The sequence below is a fragment of the Amblyraja radiata genome, chromosome 1 (genome assembly GCF_010909765.2).
Source record: "Amblyraja radiata isolate CabotCenter1 chromosome 1, sAmbRad1.1.pri, whole genome shotgun sequence".
Lineage (NCBI taxonomy): Eukaryota > Metazoa > Chordata > Chondrichthyes > Rajiformes > Rajidae > Amblyraja > Amblyraja radiata.
In genome coordinates, this window is record NC_045956.1 from 51071989 (window position 1) to 51082364 (window position 10376).

The 10376-nt window shown below is 47.4% G+C and overlaps 1 long non-coding RNA gene across 1 annotated transcript; it reads left to right on the forward strand.

The window, feature by feature from the left end:
- Positions 1-1012: 1012 nt before the first annotated feature.
- LOC116971891 lies at positions 1013-8407 on the forward strand. Its single transcript, XR_004411658.1, has 3 exons — positions 1013-1108; positions 4891-4894; positions 8389-8407. It is a non-coding gene; the product is annotated as an uncharacterized LOC116971891 (long non-coding RNA).
- The last annotated feature ends 1969 nt before the right edge of the window (positions 8408-10376 follow it).

Here is a 10376-nt window from a genome sequence, read left to right on the forward strand (position 1 = left end):
GGACCTTGCGTCCTTATGGCATTAACATTGAATTCTCCCAATTTGGCTAGCCCTTGCTGTCTCCTCCCCTTCCTTAACCCTCTAGCTGTCTCCTCCCACCCTCCCATCCGCCCGCCCTCGGGCTCCTCCTCCTCCTCCCCTTTTCCTTCTTTCTTTCCCCCCCCCCCACCCCCCATCAGTCTGAAGAAGGGTTTCGGCCCGAAACGTCGCCTATTTCCTTCGCTCCATAGATGCTGCTGCACCCGCTGAGTTTCCCCAGCAATTTTGTGTACCTTCGATATTCCAGCATCTGCAGTTCTCTTTTGAACAGCATATATACTGAATTCATCATTTTCCAGGTAACCCTGCTGCTCGATTGTTCCATCATCTGACCCTTTGGGTCCTCTCACGTAAACCATTCGTTCCAAATGTCATTCCATTGTCATACTCTTACTTCCCCCTCCCTACACTATCTTCTCATTACCCACACCTTACTCACTATCCCCTTCCCAACAGTTCTCATCTTCCCAGCATCCTTCCCTTATTTGTTTCCACTCTTTATCTTCCTTTCCAATCCGATTCCATCATCCGCAGACCTTTGATGCCTCCCAGCCTTCCTTACTCTCTCCACCCTTCATGCCTCCATCCCGTTCCACCTATCGCTTTTCAGTTCTTGCCCTACCCCTGTCCCTCGCCTCTTTATATATCTCATCTCCCCTCTACTCCTATAGTCCAGGAGAAGGATCACAACCCTATTTTCCACCATATGTGCTCCCTGATCATTGTTTGATTGAGCACCTCCTCTTTAATTATAGAGATCTACACAAGACTGTCACGTACCCATTCACTGGCAGAGTGGCGCAGCTGGTAGAGCTGCTACCTCACAGGGCCAAGGACCTGGGTTTGATCTGACTCTGGGAGCTGTCTGTGTGGAGTTTGCACATTCTCCTTGTGACCATGTGGTTTTCCTCCCACGTAGCAAAGACGTGCAGGTTTATCGATTAATTGGCCTTTGTGGATTGCCCAAGGGGGCAGCGTGTGGAAGCATAAATGGGAATAACATAGAAGCATTGTGAATGGGTGATCGATGGTCGGGATGAATTCGATGGGCAGAAGGGCCTGCTTCCATGTTGTATCTTTCAATCAATCAATGACTGAAGATAGACACAAAATGTTGGAGTAACTCAGCGGAACAGGCAGCATCTCTGGAGAGAAGGAATCCAGTCGATACCCTTCTTCGCACTGAATTCTACAGCCTGTGAGAATAGCGATGAAAAGTATTTGTTTAAGACCTCCCTCTGTCTCCATGCACAGATTGCCGCTGTTGTTCATAATGGGCCCTGCGATTTTACCTAGTTATTCTTTTAGCACTTACTATACTTAGAAAACTCCTTTGGATTCATCTTAATCCTACTTGTCAATTATTTTTCATGATCCCTCTTAGCCTTTCTAATTTCCTTTTTAAGTACCTCCTTAAACTTTTTACACTCATGAAAATCCTCCCCTGTTATTAGTTCTATGCTTCTCACTTGCCCTTCATCCAACCCTCAATTTCCCTGGACATCCAGCATTCCCTATACTGGTTATGACTGGCTTTTTACTTTACAGTAACACGTTGGCCTAGCTATTCTCTTGCTCTTGCTATTTCTCTTTTGAATGCACATGTAGGCTTGTCTCTAGGTAGATGCCCCCAATCTACCTTTGCCTGGTCCTCCCTTAAGTTAATAAAATTGACCTGGCTTGGAACATATGACCTGGTTTCACTCTATGCTAGAGGTCAGTCATAAGCACATCCAGGAAATGTCAACATGCATTAAGTGTCGTTTGTGTAGGAACTGCTGGATTTTGTGGACTTTCCCATTTCAATGCATGGAAAAACGATAAATGGGTAGGAATTCTGATCTCTCCCAATGAAGGCAGTGCACCAGCTGCATCACCACACAGTGCACGGTGTCTGGGGTGGTAAGTCATGCACTATGATCCCTTCTACATGAATCCTTTCATCACATTTCACGTGTATCTAATCCAGCAGTTCTCCATTAAATGAGTATAATTGTGAAAATAATTAACCCTTGCTCATTAAAGAAGTAGGGCAGAACAACTGGTAGTTTCTTTATTCATATGAATATGCTATTATATACGTAGAAGCATTCACAAATTTTCACTTGCATCAGAGTTTAAAGAGGGGCAAGGCAAGACAAGATGATGTATTTTTATCATATGCATCAGGATATCCATCGCGGGTACTGACCTCCTCACCATTGAAGGGATCTACAGCAGGCTCTGCCTCAAAAAGACAGCTAACATCATCAGAGACCTACACCACCCTGGCCACTCTATCATTTCACTCCTGCCATCAGGAAGAAGCTATAGGAGCCTGAAAACTGTAACGTCCAGGTTCAGGAGCAGCATCTTCCCAACATCCATCAAGTTATTGAACGCTACAAACTCCAACTAAACTCCAAGCTCCAGACTCACCTGAGACTCATCCTTGTTTATGCCGGTGGCCTTGCCAGGGCTGCATGAGGTATAAATGGAGTCAATGGAAGGGAGATTAGTTTGTGTGATGGTCTGGGCTGTGTCCACAACTCTCTGTAATTTCTTGCTGTCTTGGATGCATCCCGAACAAATGCTTTCTACGGCGCATCTGTAGAAGTTGGTGAGAGTTGTTGAGGACATGCCAAACTTTTTAAGCTTTCTAAAGAAGTAGAGGCATTGGTGTGCTTTCTTGGCCATTGCTTCAATATAGCTAATCCAGGACAAGTTGCTTATTTATCACATGGTGATATTTAATCTTCAAAAACTGGAGCTTTCAATCATCTCAAGCACTTCGGTACCACTTGCTACTGTTTATACTGTTCTGCTTCAACAATCAACTAAAGAGTCAATGACTACAAGAGATGCGGAATTCATAACTGATTATTAAATGTAATGCTCTATATAATAATGAATGATCTCATTGAGATGTGAATAATTATATTAAGCCTGTTATATACACCAGAGCTCCACTTCTTTATGAAATGTTTAAAGTGTTTGAAGCCATTCTTTACCCAATAAATATCAGGGACATAAATATCAGGGGTATTTAATAGGGATTTTCCCGTCGTCCTCTTCTCGTTGGAGTTAGTTGCCGATCTCATTCAGCCATGAATACTTCCAGTGTGATGGTTGCTCAGAAACTCTTCCCAGGGGACTGCTTCTCACATACAAAGAGGAAGTACACGTCAAAGAAGTCCTTATTCTACCCGGCAGAATTTCTAGACAGTTTCATTGAAAAGTAGATATGGTCCATGTTGCCTCAAGAGGAAACAGAAAACTTTTCTGAAATGTCAGCTGAAAAGCAAAAAAAAATTAAATGAGAAAGGAAATATTACCACTGCAGAGGACTGCAGAGCATTTGGAAAGTTGACTTTTAGTTTGGTTTAGAAATACAGCGGGGAAACAGGCCATGCAGCCCACCGTGTCTGCGCCGACCAGCGATCACCCCGTACATTAATCCTATCCTACACACACTAGGGACAATTTAGAATTTTCCCCAAAGTCAGCTAACGTACAAACCTGCACATCTGTGGGAGGAAACTGGAGCACCCAGACAAAAACTCACACTGTCACAGGGAGAACGTGCAAATTCCAAACAGACAGCATCCATAGTCATGATCGAACCTGAGTCTCTGGTGCTGTAAGGCAGCAAATCTACCACTGCACCACCATGCTGCACTTTGAACATCTTGTTTACCCAAAAGCAAGAATTAAACATTCAGATGTCTTATTTTGACTAGAAGATGGTTCAAAATAATTGGTGGTTGCAGATCCATGGAGCTTTGTGCACTGGTTACTACAGTAGAACTATGGCAGATAGCCTGCAAAGTGGTTGGACCATGGGTAACATTACTCTCGGGCTCGAGCCAAGATTTTGGACCTCACCCTCGTAGCAAATGGGTGCTACAAATGGGTCCCATTGTCCAAATAAGACAAAGGGGGGCATGGACAGACTGCAGCGCTAGGTATTGGGCAGAATTGTGGGTGAGATGCTGGAGGGGAGGAGGGATGTAGGTCTGGGAGGCAAAGCCCACAATCCCAGAAATTTCCTCCATCTCTCTACTCATAAGCATTCATGGCAATGTCAACCTGTTGGTTGGTTGACTTCTACCCCATCTGCTGGCCCATGCTGAGCTGGCAACGCAGAATACCCACCGCCCGCTCTCTTCATTCCTCATCTCAATGACTCAATCGTTACTTCATTGCCACCCTTTGAAACATTTTTACAGAGATGCAGTGAAATGCTTATTCTGCACACTATCCATCGAATCTTACCATACATTAGTACAACAGAACATCTTCTAAAACACGACACAGTCACCATGGACTGGCACCATCTTGCAATTTCCATGTCTCTGAAATGTCCTATCTAGGCCTAAGAAGACATACTATTCTTATCTATCTCCCTTTAAGACCCAATGTCCTGGTGGCACTGGATTGATGAAGAAGCGACATCCTTATCTGGAAAAGATCATCTTAGTTTTATATCACAGTAAACCCTTGTTGTTATGGATCGCTTTATGATGGTTTTTGGTTATAGTGGACGGATTTACCAACCTTCACCACCAGGCCAGGCTGCTGAAACCTGCCCGCACTGTCCCCCATTAATTTTGTTAGCCCTTGCTGTCTCCTCCCCTTCCTTAGCCCTCAAGCTGTCTCCTCCCATCGCCCCAGCCCTCGAGCTCCTCCTCCTCCTTTTTCCTTCCTTCTCCCCGCCACCCCCTATCAGTCTGAAGAAGGGTCTCGGCCCGAAACGTTACCTATTTCCTTCGCTCCATAGATGCTGCTGCACCCGCTGAGTTTCTCCAGCATTTTTGTGTACCTTCGATTTTCCAGCATCTGCAGTTCCTTCTTTAACGTACTGTCACCCAGGCTGGTTCTATCCTGGGCTGTTAACGTCAAACCCAGCCCATATTGATACACTGGCTGCAGCCAGGCCGGGCTACCGACGCCACTCCTGGTCCGCACCGCCATCCCTGGCTGCTACCAAGCTGGACCTATCGTCACCATTCCCCAGCACAATTAAAGCATGGAATAATCTCCACCCAACTATAGTTACCCAACCAGATGCAACTAAATTTAAAGTAGCTCTTTCTTCCCAATAACCCTTTCTGGCTTAAGCCCTCCCTTCACACCTCCAGTTTAAATTCCATTTGGAATATTTTGGAGGACCAAGAAACCAAGAACCAAGAACCACCCCCGGCCCACACAGCCTCCCCGTCCGTTTCCAGGCCGAACCCACCGCTGCCTCTGCCGACACTTAACCTGCTCCGGCTGCTCACGGACCCCAATCAATGACTCCGCCGATCATCGCCCAAACTCAGCTGGATTCTAGGCCCAGTTCCCGAGTTTCTTAAGAAGGGTCCCGACCCAAAACATCACCTATATCCATGGTCTCCAGATGCTGCCTGACCTACATCTATAATTCTTTGTTTCTACTACATAATTGAGGGGGGATCTTATAGAAACTTACAAAATTCTTAAGGGGTTGGACAGGCTAGATGCAGGAAGATTGTTCCCGATGTTGGGGAAGTCCAGGACAAGGGGTCACAGTTTAAGGATAAAGGGGAAATCCTTTAGGACCCAGATGAGAAAAACTTTTTTCACATAGAGAGGGGAAAATCTCTGGAACTATCTGCCACAGAAGGTAGTTGAGGCCAGTTCGTTGGCTATATTTAAGAGGGAGTTAGATGTGGCCCTTGTGGCTAAAGGGATCAGGGGGTATGGAGAGAAGGCAGGTACAGGATACTGAGTTGGATGATCAGCCATGATCATATTGAATGGCGGTGCAGACTCGAAGGGCCGAATGGCCTACTCCTGCACCTATTTTCTATGTTTCTATAATCCCTTATTCGGTTATAGTGGACATTCAGGTACACGGACACCATTGCCCCCCCCTCATGGTTCAGTTATAATGGGTTTCCTGTATTAATTAATTGAAATCCACTTGTAAAGAGAAGCCATGAGCTGTTACCTCTGAGGACAAACATATTACTTTTCTGTAGGCAATCACATTGCTGCTTCTGCGGCATTTCTTTCATGGGGTTGTGTTGCAAGTGCATTCCTCATGGCATGGGTGCTACCACAGCCTCTATATAAGGCCCTGACCCAAGTCTTATTGGGGTCAGTACTGAAAGACCCTGAGGTGGCACAGGGGGAACACAGTGTAATGTCCTTGCAGAATCCCTGCATCAGCATCAATAAAGAAGGGTCTCGACCCGAAACGTCACCCATTCCTTCTCTCCAGAGATGCTGCCTGTCCTGCTGAGTTACTCCAGCTATTTGGGTCTATCTTCGGTTTAAGCCAGCATCTGCAGTTCCTTCTTACACATCAATATGTTTAATCCTTGTTGACATCTTCCACTTGCCTCAACTACAGCTCTCCTTGGTCATTTCAAGTTCAAGTTCAAGTGAGTTTATTGTCATGTGTCCCTGTATAGGACAATGAAATTCTTGCTTTGCTTAAGCACACAGAAAATAGTAGGCATTTACAGGTGCACAACCTTTTATCCGAAAGTCTTGGGACCAGACACTTCTCGGATTTCGGAATTTTTCGGATTTCGGAATGGAAGATTTTTAGCGTAGATTAGGTAGGTAGCGCGGGTGGCTTGAAAAGTCTGGAGTGGCTGCCTCCTCCCCAGAGACCGGGGAATCATTGTAAATCATTGCTTAAATGTTAGTCAGTTAGTTTGGAGGGATTTTATGTGGTGGTTGGGGGGGGGGGGGGGGGGGGGTGAAGGGGGAAACTTTAATTCTTAGTCCCCTACCTGGTCGGAGAGGCGGGGAGCGGGCAATGCCTTACCGGGTCGCTGTGCAGTAAGCTCCGGAGCGCTGTGGCCGCCGACTCCCAACATCGCGGAGCTGGGGCTGCGGGCGTCCGGCCGTGGGCGGCGCCGGTTGGAGCTCCGACCCCGGCAACTCTACCCCTGGCTGCGCGGCGCTCCAAATCCAGCGCAGCCCGCGGCCGGACGCCCGCAGCCCCAGCTCCGCGATGTTGGGAGTCGGCGGCGTCGCAGCGCTGGGATACCAGCGGGGAGCGGGCAATGCCTTACCAGGTCGCCGTGCGGTAAGCTCCGGAGCGCTGTGGCCGCCGACACACAACATCGCGGAGCTGGGGCTGCGGGCGTCCAGCCGCGGGCCGCGCTGGATTTGGAGCGTCGCGCAGCCAGGGGCAGAGTTTCCGGGGTCGGAGCTACAATCGGCGCTGGACGCTCGCAGCCCCAGCTCCGCGATGTTGGGAGTCGGCTGCCACAGCGCTCCGGAGCTTACCGCACGGCGACCCGGTAAGGCATTGCCCGCTCCCCGCCTCTCCGACCAGGTAGGGGACTAAGAATTAAAGTTTCCCGCTTCACATAAAAGCCCTCCAAACTAACTGACTAACATTTAAGCAATGATTTACAGATGTTTAAGTGTCTCCCCGGTCTCCGGGGAGGAGGCAGCCGCTACAGTAGTACAGACCTGGGTTGACCGTGGGTCGTTTCGGGTCAAGTTTGGCGCCAAACGCGAGCTTTGGTGTGCAGACGACATCCTGGAAAAAAATGTCCGGTTTTCGGAGCTTTTTGGTTTCCGGAACTCCGGATAAAAGGTTGTGCACCTGTACTACAAAACAGATAAATGTGTCCATATACCATGATATAAATATATACACACATGAATAAATAAACTGGTAAAGTGCAAATAACAGAAAGTGGTTATTAATAATCAGAGTTTTGTCCGAGCCAGGTTTAATAGCCTGATGGCTGTGGGGAAGTTAAATTTAAATTTCCATTACAGATACTGAGAGTTATCCTCTGAATGAGGCTGTAAACTCAATGTATGTTGGCAGCAGTTAGGTGTGACCAGTCGCAAACACTCTGAGCACAGATCTCTCAAGGCTGCTCTGCAGATACAGAAGAGTTAATGGAAAGATGACCTTAACCAGGCACAGTTGCAATGCATAAGGAAGGACATGATGCACCAGAGGTTTAGTATGACAGCCAGGAGAAAATTCAGGGAAAACCTTTACATTCAAAATCCCACCCTCCTTCTCTCTGTTCAGTTGGATGTGTTGCTGGATCAGTTGAAGTGCTCATGACTTAGGTCATTAACTGAAGAAGGACAGCACGGTGTCGGAGCGGTGGAGTTACTCCCTTACAACACTAGGGACCAGGGTTTATTCCTGACTACAGGTGCTGTCTCTACAACGTTTGTTCATTCTCCCCATGACCCAGTTTTTCCTGGGTGCTCTCACATTCCAAAGACGGACAGGTTTGTAAGTTAATTGGTTTCGGTAAAAATTGTAAATTGTCTTTAGTGTGTAGGATAGTGCTAATGTATGGGGATCACTGGTCAGTCTTGACTTGGTTGGCCGAAGGCCCCGTTTCCATACAGTATCTGTAAACTAAACTAAATACCTCTAAACTATGGGTGTCAACCCGAAATGTTGCCTAGCCCCATGTTCTCCAGTGATGCTGCCTGACATGCTGAGTTACTCCAGCATTTTGTGTCCTTTTGTGCACTAACCAGCATCTGCAGTTCCTTGTTTCTACATTTGTTATTAACTGGTTTATAGGCAAAACTATGAAGGAATATGGATCAAAGAAGGGGTGAGTTCAGGGCCAGAATGGTCTTGAGGGGCTGAATGGCCTACCCCTGCGCCTGCCTTGTTTAGAAACTCTATAACCAAGATAAAAGTGTGATCGCCAAATCGCATTGTGGCCGTGGAGTTAAAACATCCAGTGGTAGAGGCTACTTAACTGGAGGGCATGAAAATCATTACACCAACAAATGGAAACATAAGGCAGTGTTTAGATATCTCTCGTGCCAAGAGTAATACAGCAAGAAATGGTGCCTGCTGGGTTTTTTCATTGATCGTTGTTAGTAGTTCTCTTTGAACATCTATGAAGTCATGAAAAACAACAGGACCCTAACAAATGGGCATTGCCTCAGCCCAGCGTGGATTAACATTCAGCTCTGCTGCCTCTATTACAATGCAGAGGACCTTTGATTGATCTCGGTGCTCAGCCATCAGAGATACAGGACTGCCCAGCAAAAATCAGTTATCTATTTGGCCCCTTTTCTCCAGAGATGCTGCCTGACCCATTGAGATACTCCAACATTATGTGTCCATCTTCGGCCTAAGCAAGCATCGGCAGTTCCTTCCGACACATCTACTTGGCCCAATCTGATAGAAATGGGCACAAAGTCCAGGAGTAACTCAATGGGCCAGATAGCATCCAGCAGGAATTACAGAAGGTGGAGCAGTGAGAGAGGGTCTCACAGAGCTCCCGTCAGAGACAGGAGAACTTCTTCAAAGTAGGCACACCTTGAGGATTTCGCAGGGAAGCAGTCAAAATGTAGAAACAAGGAACTGCAGATGCTGGTTTACAAAAAGAAGGCACAAAGTGCTGTAATAACCCAACTCATCTCATGGAAAGACACAAAGTGCCAGAGAAACACAGCGGGTCAGGCAGCATCACAAAAAAAGACACAAAATGCTGTCTGACCCGCTGAGTTACTAAGGCTAGTCCCTATGTAGTATGTTCTATGTTCTAAAATAACAGAATTCCTCATGTTGTCAAGGTACTTGAAGACACCAAGCTGAACCACCAACTTTCCATCACCACAAAACTGAAATGGGCACAGAATTCTCACTTGATGTCTAATGCTTAAGGTAAATAAATGGATGAAAGCTGAGGCTTCACTTATACATTCTGGGAAAGGTTAAGATTTATAGAGTCGTAGAGTAATACTGTATGGAAAGAGCCCTTTGGCCCAGCTTGCCACGCTGAGCAAGCTGCTCAGGGCCGGATTTAGGTATAAGCTAGACAAGCTTAAGCTTGGGGCTTCGAGATCTAGGGGGGCCTACTCACCTCACTGCCTCACTGGCCATCCGCCCACTGGGACCTCCTACTCTTTGCCCGCTGACCCTGGCCACTCCACCGCCCTCCAGCAGCCCGCAGCTGTCTCAGCACTGGGCCTGATGTTTCCACGCTGCAGATTTCCACACCCCTGGGTTTGACTGGGCTGGGTCTTAGTGCTAGTCCCCCTAACCCTGGTAATCTCAGTGGGTCTTCCCCATCCCCCTCAAATCATGTGACCCCAGCTCTTCCCCACCCACACTACAGTCCTCATACCCACCTCCGCCATAACCACCCACCACCCCTCCACCAGACATCGCCTTGGCCTCAGCCTACTCACCTGCCTTCCTCCGGCCCCAACCCCCATCCCTGCCACAGGCCCAACACTCCAGAGCTTCAACCGGTGATCCAGGTAAAGCATCGCCCGCTTTGCAGTGAATCCAATATGTATTTTAAAACCAACCCTCAGTTCCACAGGGCTGTGTGCTGAGCCCCCTCCTCTACTCCCGCTTCATCTAC